A 9,662-nucleotide genomic window follows, 5' to 3' on the forward strand; every position below is an offset into this window, starting at 1 on the left:
GGTTCAGAAGTTTACATAAACTAAATTGACTGTGCCTTTAAACAGATTGGAAAATTCCAGAAAATTATGTCATGGCTGTAGAAGCTTCTGAGAGGCTAATTGACATCATTTGAGTCAATTGGAGGTGTACCTGTGGATGTATTTCAAGGCCTACCTTCAAACTTAGTGCCTCTGCTAGACATCATGTAAAAATAAAAATAAATCAGCCAAGACTTCTGAAAAAAAATTGTAGACCTCCACAAGTCTGGTTCATCCTTGGGAGAAATTTCCAACGCCTGAAGGTACCACGTTCATCTGTACAAACAATAGTACGCAAGTATAAACACCATGAGACCACGCAGCCGTCATACTGCTCAGGAAGGAGACGCGTGAAGATGCTGGAGGAAACGGGTACAAACTTATCTATATCCACAGTAAAACGAGTTCTATATCGACATAACCTGAAAGGCCACTGCTCAAAAACCGCCATTACAGTTTTTCTCAATTGCTAAAACACTAAAACCCATTGGCTGAACCAAGTTTTCAGTTGCCTGGACTCATTTAGCTAATTATGCAGTCTGTTGTCAATACCTTAAACCATTTCACATGGTAGAACACAATTTGCAGATCTCACTTAGACTTTTCAGCAAAACTCTAAACACATTCACATTCTGCACTCTAATGCACATGTCATCCATACTGGTAAACACAAGTGGCAACAATCAAATACAAATAGAGAACACATGTCATTGATTGAACACAACCACTCAAAATTGATTTAACCTGTTTCAAATGATGCGACACAACCAATATAAGCCAGTTCAGAGAGCATACAGGTTGTTGAAGGTGGGAAGGAGAAAGTCTGAGAATGTTTCTTCTATCCAATGTGAGAGGATGAGGACGTGGGCGACGAAGAGGGGGAGGGCAAGGAAGAGGAAGACAAAGAGTGGAAATATCTGATGAAATTCGAGCAACAGTTATAGACCATGTTCTTGTCCATGGACTGACAATGAGGGAAGCAGGACTTAGAGTGCAACCCGATGTTGACGAAGTGCTCTGGCCTGACCCAGCCCAAAGACAAGAAGAAGTGGTCTGGCCTGACCCAGCCCAAAGACAAGAAGAAGTGCTCTGGCCCGACCCAGCCCAAAGACAAGAAGAAGTGCTCTGGCCTGACCCAGCCCAAAGACAAGAAGAAGTGCTCTGGCCTGACCCAGCCCAAAGACAAGAAGAAGTGCTCTGGCCTGACCCAGCCCAAAGACAAGAAGAAGTGCTCTGGCCTGACCCAGCCCAAAGACAAGAAGAAGTGCTCTGGCCCGACCCAGCCCAAAGACAAGAAGAAGTGCTCTGGCCCGACCCAGCCCAAAGACAAGAAGAAGTGCTCTGGCCTGACCCAGCCCAAAGACAAGAAGAAGTGCTCTGGCCCGACCCAGCCCAAAGACAAGAAGAAACACATTGATCACATGTTAACTCCTTTGATTTGTGTCTCTTTTAGTATTGTATACTGTAGTACAGTGCATTGTAGGCTGTATACTGTAGTACAGTGCATTGTAGGCTGTATACTGTAGTACAGTGCATTGTAGGCTGTATACTGTATAATGGACAAATTGTATGGCCCTGAACATTGTGCTTTCCATGTATTAACAGTACTGACTGCTCAATAGATTTTGACTGGTTGCAGGTTCATATCAACAAAGAACAATAATTACAGTCTCACAGAGACAAAGGACAAGTTTGTGAGATGCAGGGTACAGTACTGTAAAAGTAGGGGTACAAGGAGGAAGAACAAAAAACAAAATTGCAAAGAGCAAAGCAGAGTAGTAATTTCTGATCAATTTTGAGCTACTATGATAGAACATGTTTTCGTTCATCAAAAGACAATGATGGAAAAATATGAATATTTTTTTAGATTAAAAATGTACTTCTCCCTGACAATTGTATGTTTTGAACAATGTGTTTTCTATTTTTCAGTGTATTGTTTACTGACTGCTTGAGAGTGTATATAGTGGCCATTATAGACATCGATCAAGTGCACAAGGCTACATGTGTGCAAAAAAACATTCACTGAGTAAAAAAAAATTGAACCCCCCCTCACTCACACGTGTTACTGTCAAGTTCAACACAACAAAAACAATATATTTGGGCTACACTGCACATTATTACATTGTACACTTTCTGCCTGTGGACATCTGTTCTACAATGTGCCAGCAAAAGTGAGAAAGCGGTAAAGTGTGTGGTGTTCCCTTCACCTTTATAGTGGCATCCAGTTTAAGCCAGGCCCAGCTCCAGCTACACTTGACCCCTGAATGCACAAGCAACGCATCATTTTCACCTTATTCTCATTCTGAAAATTAACCACATACTGTAGAAGGAAAACATTAGTTAACAGATAATGGTTAGCTAGTTAACATTTCACACAGATTGCCAGGGTCCAGTAAGCAACTAATGCGTTAACTTGAGGAACGGCAAGGAGTCGTATACCAGCTAGAGCAAATTGGTTAGGTTACTAATGTTAGCTCATCTGACTTTGTAACGTTAGCTAACTAACGTTCGCTGTCTGACTTTATTAGCAAGCTAATTTTCACATCATAAACTCTATTTTATCAGATCAATTGGCTAATGTTGCTCAACATTTATCTGATTGGTTAACGGGGAATTCAATCCAGCTAGCAAGATACTTAACAATGCTAATAACGTTACTTGTTCCACCACACTTTCTCCCTCGCCTCAAAAACGTCCCAAATGCTGGTAGTTTTTCGGTTACAACTCATGAAGTACTCTTCATCACCTTCTCACCCCGCTCTCGGTGGTCAGGCTTCTCACCTAACGTTACCTCTTCGTTATCGTTCAGGGGATGCGCTGCTGTAACTGGATAGCAGCCTTTCCAGAGTGTGCGCTGATGCTGTACATTGTACAATACTGTACTTGTACATTGGTTGTCTCTTCAGTCGAGTGCTGCGCTGCATTCTGTTGTTATGTAAACGATTGGCTGAGCGTTGGACACAGCCACCAGTATTGCTCCAAACTCGCATCACTCGTTCGCTTTACATCCAGTAGTCATCCAACCCCCCCACAAACTTTTCTCATCGGATCTACACGAATCACGTTGCTCACCTATTTTGGATTCAAAACGGCGAATTTCGCCGAAAGGTGACTAGTTTGCATCCCTGAACAATAGTGGAGCTCATGAAAATTATTTATTCTGGGATGACAGACAACATAACACCGACTGTAATGTAAATTGACTTCAATGATTTATTTCGCACTCCATTCATTCCAACAGTATGAAAATCTCAAGATGCCGAGCAACAGTAATTGAGAAGCTAAGGTGCAACACTGTCAACTAACCACATGATGTCAGTCAAGTACCCGTGAATGGAACAATTTCAATAGGAATCAATGAAAACATGACATTGGAAAATGAATTCAATAATTATGAAACTAATTTAGGCAAACTTCACAAATTAAACAGGATATATTTTCTTACTCTGTTACAGACTCTTTTTAATTGAATCTCCATCTGATCATCATTGTCAGTTGTCTGGACTTAGAGATGGGGATCAGTCATTGCTGAGACCAGACTTTTTTTTTTGAGAGCGAGAGAACAGCCGGAGAGACGGACTCTGAGGCCGTCTTTACACAGGCAGCCCAATTCTGATCTTTTTTTCATTTTTTTCTCACTTTTGACCCATTAGATCAGCTCTTTTGCCAATAGTTGGGCAGAATAACAGAATTGGGCTGCCTGTGTAAACGCAGACTGAGAACCTCGCGTCTGCTGCTGAGTCTGACTGAAGGCCAGTGACATGCCATTGAGAACAGTGTTTACTGTTTAACCTGGCTGGCCCTGTCATCACCACTGTCAGATAACCAAGCTTTGCTGCAAAACTAACCCTATTTAGTCTCTGGTAGCTTTGTGTTCAAGCTATGGGAAATACCCGCGTTTACACAGGCAGCCCAATTCTGATCTTTGTTCCACTAATTGGTATTTTCACCAATCACATTGGAGCTGATCTGTGTAAAAAAAAAAGATGTAAAAAAAAATATCAGAATTGGGCTGACTATGTAAACGCAGCCCATGTTTTGTCTCACGCACACACGCGCTAGAACACGAAACATCAATCCAACACACACCCTCGCCCAATTTTGACGTTTTTTCCACTCATTGGTCTGTTGACCAATCACGTCAGATCTTTTCACATCTGATATTTTTCTGATTAGTCAAAAGACCAATTACTGAAAAGAATATCAGAATTGGGCTGCCTGTCTAAACACAGACATATACAGTGCATTCGGAAAGCATTCATATCCTTTGACTTTTTCCACATTTTGTTACGTTACAGCCTTATTCTAAAATGCATCTACACATAATACTCCATAATGAGAAATCAGTTTATCTTTAATTTTTACGTTTGCCAATAAGAAACAGATACCTTATGTAAATAAGTATTCAGACCCTTTGCTATGAGACTCGAAATTGACCTCAGATTCACCCAATTTCCATTGACAATTACCACTGTCAGCCAATAGAAATGCATTGAATAACATATTCCCTCAAAAATCTAAAGTTTGTTCTGACGTGTCTGTCCTAAATATGAAAAATACAAGAAAAATCAGGAAACAATATTTTTATGTACAGTGCATTTAGAAAATATTCAGACCTTTACTTTTTCCACATTTTGTTATGTTACAGCCTTATTCTAAAGTGGATAAAACATTTTTAAAAGTGTACTCAATCTACACAACCCTTTGCTATGAGACTCAATTTAGCTCAGGTGCATCATGTTTCCATTGATCATCTTAGAGATGTTTCTACAACTTGATTGGAGTCCAACTGTGGTAAATTCAATTGATTTGACATGATTTGGAAAGACACACAGTTGTCTATATAAGGTCCCACAGTTGACGGTGCACGTCAGAGCAAACACCAAGCCATGAGGTTGAAGGAATTATTCATAGAACTCCGAGACAGGATTTTGTTGAGGCACAAATCTGGGTCAGGGTACCAAAAATGTCTGCAACTTTGAAGACCCCAAGAACAGGGTGGCCTCCATCATTATTACATGGAAGAAGTTTGGAATCATCAAAACTCTTCCTAGAGCTGACCGCCCGGCCAAACGGAGCAATCGGGGGAGAAGGGCCTTGGTCAGGGAGGTGACCAGGAACCTGATGGTCACTCTGACAGAGCTCCAGAGTTCCTCTGTGGAGATGGGAGAACCTTCCAGAAGGACAACCATCTCTGCAGCACTAATCCAATCAAGCCTTTATGGTAGAGTGGCCAGACGGAGGCCACTCCTCAGTAAAAGGCACATGACAACCCACTTGGAGTTAGCCAAAAGGTACCTAAAGGACTCTTGGACCATGACAAACTAGATTCACGGGTCTGATGAAACCAAGACTGAAATGTTTGGCCTGAATGCCAAGCTTCACGTCTGGAGGAAACCTGGCACCATCCCTACGGTGAAGCACAGGGGTGGCAGCATCATGCTGTGGGGATGTTTTTCAGCAGCAGGGACTGGGAGACTAGTCAGTATTGAGGGCAAGATGAACGGAGCAAAGTACAGAGCAATCCGTGATGAAAACCTGCTCCAGAGCGATCAGGACCTCAGACGGGCAAAGGTTCACCTTCCAACAGGACAATGACCCTAAGCACACAGCCAAGACAATGTAGGAGTAGCTTTAGGACAAGTCTCTGAATGTCCTTGAGTGGCCCAGCCAGAGCTCAGACTTGAACCCAATCGAACATCTCTGGAGAGACCTGAAAATAGCTGTGCAGAGATTGTCCCCATCCAACTTGACAGAACATGAGAGGATCTGCAGAGAATGGGAGAAACTCCCCAAATACAGATGTGCCACGCTTGTAGCATCATACCCAAGAAGTCTTGAGGATGTAATTGCTGCCAAAGGTGCTTCAACAAAGTACCGAGTAAAGGGTCTGAATAGTCATGGAAAAAATAATAAAAAAACAGTTTTTGCTTTGTCATTATGGGGTATTGTGTATAGATTGAAGAAGAAAAAAACAATTTAATCAATTCTAGAATAAGGCTAATGTAACAAAATGTGGAAAAAGTCAAGGGGTCTAAATACTTTTCCGACTGCACTGTATACTTTAGGCATTTGTGTGAATAATTATGTACCAGTGTCATATTGGTGTGTGTATAATTATGTACCAGTGTCATATTGGTGTGTGTATAATTATGTACCAGTGTCATATTGGTGTGTATAATTATGTACCAGTGTCATATTGGTGTGTGTATATACGTATATTTTCACTGATTGAACATTGCTCATTCGTGGTATGCATCCCAAATAGCACCCTATTCACTAAGTGTACAAAACATTAGGAACACCTATTTCCATGACATACTGACCAGGTGAATGTTTGATCCCTAATTAATGTCACTTGTTAAATTCACTTCAATCAGTGTAGATGAAGGGGAGGCAACAGGTTAAAGGATTTTCAAGCCTCAAGACAATTGAGACATGGATTGTGTGTGTGCCGTTCAGAGAGTGAATGGGCAAGACAAAATATTTAAGTGCCTTTGAACAGGGAATGGTAGTAAGTGCCAGGCGCATTAGTTTAAGTGTGTCAAGAACTGCAACACTGCAGTTCAACAGTTTCCTGTGTGTATCAAGAATTTGGTAACAATAGCACTGAAAATATAAAAAATTGTTTATCAAACGTCCCCGTAAAGAAAATAAGAATTAAAAACAGGTTCAGCTCCTAGTTCGACCGTGATCTTACAGAGTTACTCCACCTCAATAATTTCATTTGGCGAAAGGCTCTGCAAACGCATACTCAGGCTGACTGGCTCTCGTTCAGGCAAATGAGAAATAAGTGCACTCAGGCTATCCGGAAGGCCAAAGTTAGTTACTTTAAGGAGCAGTTCCCTCTGTGGGTCTAACCCCAAGAAGTTCTGGAAAACGGTTAAAGACCTGAAGAATAAACCCGCCTCCTCACAGCTGCCCATGTCCCTTAATGTTGATGATGTGGTGGTTACTGACAAGAAGCATATGGCTGAGCTCTTTAATCACCACTTCATTAAGTCAGGATTCCTTTTTGACTCAGCCATGCCTCCTTGCCCGTCCAACATTTCCTCATCTCCCACCCTTTCTTATGCGACTATTCCCGATGCTTCTATCTCTTTTTCTCATGCCCCGCTACAAAGTTTCACCCTGCAATCAGTCAGAGTCTGAGGTGATAAAGGAGCTCTTTAAACTTGACCCCAAAAACCATCTGGTTTAGACCCTTCTATAATGTTGCTGCCCCTATCATCGCCAAGCCTATCTCCAACCTTTTTAAACCTCTCTCCTTTCTGGGGAGGTTCCCATTGCTTGGAAGGCAGCCACAGTTTGTCCTTTATTTAAAGGGGGAGAGCAAGCTGATCCTAACTGTTAGAGGCCTATTTTTATTTTGCCCTGATAATCAAGTGTTGTTAAAACTTGTCAATAAGCAACTGATTGGCTTCCTTGATGTCTAGAGTATTATCTCAGGTATGCAATCTGGTTTCTGCTTAGGTTATGGATGTGTCATTGCAACCTTAAAGATCCTCAATGTCACAATTGCCCCTGATTCTAAGCAATGTTGTGCTGCTATTTTTATTGACTTGGCCAAAGCTTTTGATACGGTAAACCACTCCATTCTTGTGGGCCGGCTAAGGAGTATTGGTGTCTCTGGCCTGGTTTGCCAACTACCTTAAACAGTGCAGCGTATAAAGTCCAAAAATCTGCTGTCTCCGCGACTGCCTGTCACCAAGGGAGTACCCCAAGGCTCGATCCTAGGCCCCATGCTCTTCTCAGTTTACATCAACAACATAGCTCAGGCAGGAGGAAGCTCTCTCATCCATTTATATGCAAATGATAGTCTTATACTCAGCTGGCCCCTCCCTGGATTTTGTGTTAAATGCTCTACAACAAAGCTTTCTTAATGTCCAACAAGCTTTCTCTAACCTTAACCTTGTTCTGAACACCTCCAAAACAAAGGTCATGTGGTTTGGTAAGAAGAATGCCACTCTCCCCACAGGTGATTACTACTTCTGAGGGTTTAGAGCTTGAGAGGTAGTCACCTCATACAAGTACTTGGGAGTATGGCTAGACGATACACTGTCCTTCTCTCAGCACATATCAAAGCTGCAGGCTGAAGTTAAATCAAGACTTGGTTTCCTCTATCGTAATCGCTCCTCTTTCACCCAAGCTGCCAAACTGACCATCCTACACATGCTAGATTACGGAGACATCGTTTACAGATGAGCAGGTAAGGGTGCTCTCGAGCGGCTAGATGTTCTTTACCATTCGGCCATCAGATTTGCCACCAATGCTCCTTAAGACCCACTGCTTGATGCTTATTTATAAAACCCTCTTAGGCCTCACTCCCCCCTATCTGAGATATCTACTGCAGCCCTCATCCTCCACATACAACACCCGTTCTGCCAGTCACATTCTGTTAAAGGTCCCCAAAGCACACACATCCCTTGGTAGCTCCTCTTTTCAGTTCGCTTCAGCTAGTGACTGGAACGAGCTGCAACACTCAAAACTCAACAGTTTCATCTCAATCTCTTAGTTGTGGCTGCTTTGTGTGATGTATTGTCTCTACCTTCTTGCCCTTTGTGCAGTTGTTTGTGCCCAATAATGTTTGTACCATGTTTTGTGCTGCTACCGTGTGTTGCTGCTTGCTAGGTTGTCGTCTAAGTCTCTCTCTATGTAGTATTGTCGTGATGTGTTTTTAATCCCAGTCCCCGCAGGAGGCCTTTTGGTAGGCCGTCATTGTAAATAAGAATTCTCTCTTAACTGACTTGCCAAGTTAAATAAAGTCCACCACCCAATGAACATCCAGCCAACTTGACACAACTGTGGGAAACATTGGTGTCAACGTGGGCCATCATCCCTGTGGAACGTTTAACACCTTGTAGAGTCCATGCCCCAACAAATCGAAGCTGTTCTGAGAGCAAAAGGGGGCGCAACTCCATATTAGGAAGATGTTCCTAATGTTTTGTACACTACACCACTTCTGACCAGAGCCGAGCCCTATTACATTTACACCAGCATTTCCCAAACTCTGTCCTGGGGACCCCAATGGCTGCACGTTTTGTTTTTCAATTAATGATCTCAAGCTTTGATTTGAATCAGTTGTGTAGTCCTAGGGGGAAAAAACTAAAAGTGCAGCCCTTTGGGTCCCCAGGATCTAGTTTGGGGGAAATGGTTTTAGTCATTTAGCAGACGCTCTTATCCAGAGTGACTTACAAGAGCAATTAGGGTTAGGTGCCTTGCTCAAGGGCACAGATTTTTCACCTAGTCGACTTGAGGCCTGGTAAAAAATAGTTTACTAGATAGGGTTGCCATTTGGGACGTCATTATCACCAGTTCAACAAATCCCTATTAAACTGTTCAGTTTAGATTAACCCTTCACCACTAAGCTCAGGGTCGCACTCAAATATCAGACAGAAGAAAACTGACCAACACACCAGAACTTGTCCAATGAGACCTTGTTTTTGGTAGCAAAATGAATACAACCCAGCTTCTCCTAGGATCTGGGGTGAGGGTTCCCTTAGGTACAGCTCTAGAATCAGCTTCCTAACCTTAACCATGGGGAAAATGCGAAACTGAAACAAGATCAGTGTCTAGGGTAACGTCACTCTACCATGAACACATGGGACAATGTGAATTTGAGACAAAAAAACAAGACATGCTGG

This window comes from Salvelinus fontinalis, chromosome 26 (assembly GCF_029448725.1).
Source record: "Salvelinus fontinalis isolate EN_2023a chromosome 26, ASM2944872v1, whole genome shotgun sequence".
Lineage (NCBI taxonomy): Eukaryota > Metazoa > Chordata > Actinopteri > Salmoniformes > Salmonidae > Salvelinus > Salvelinus fontinalis.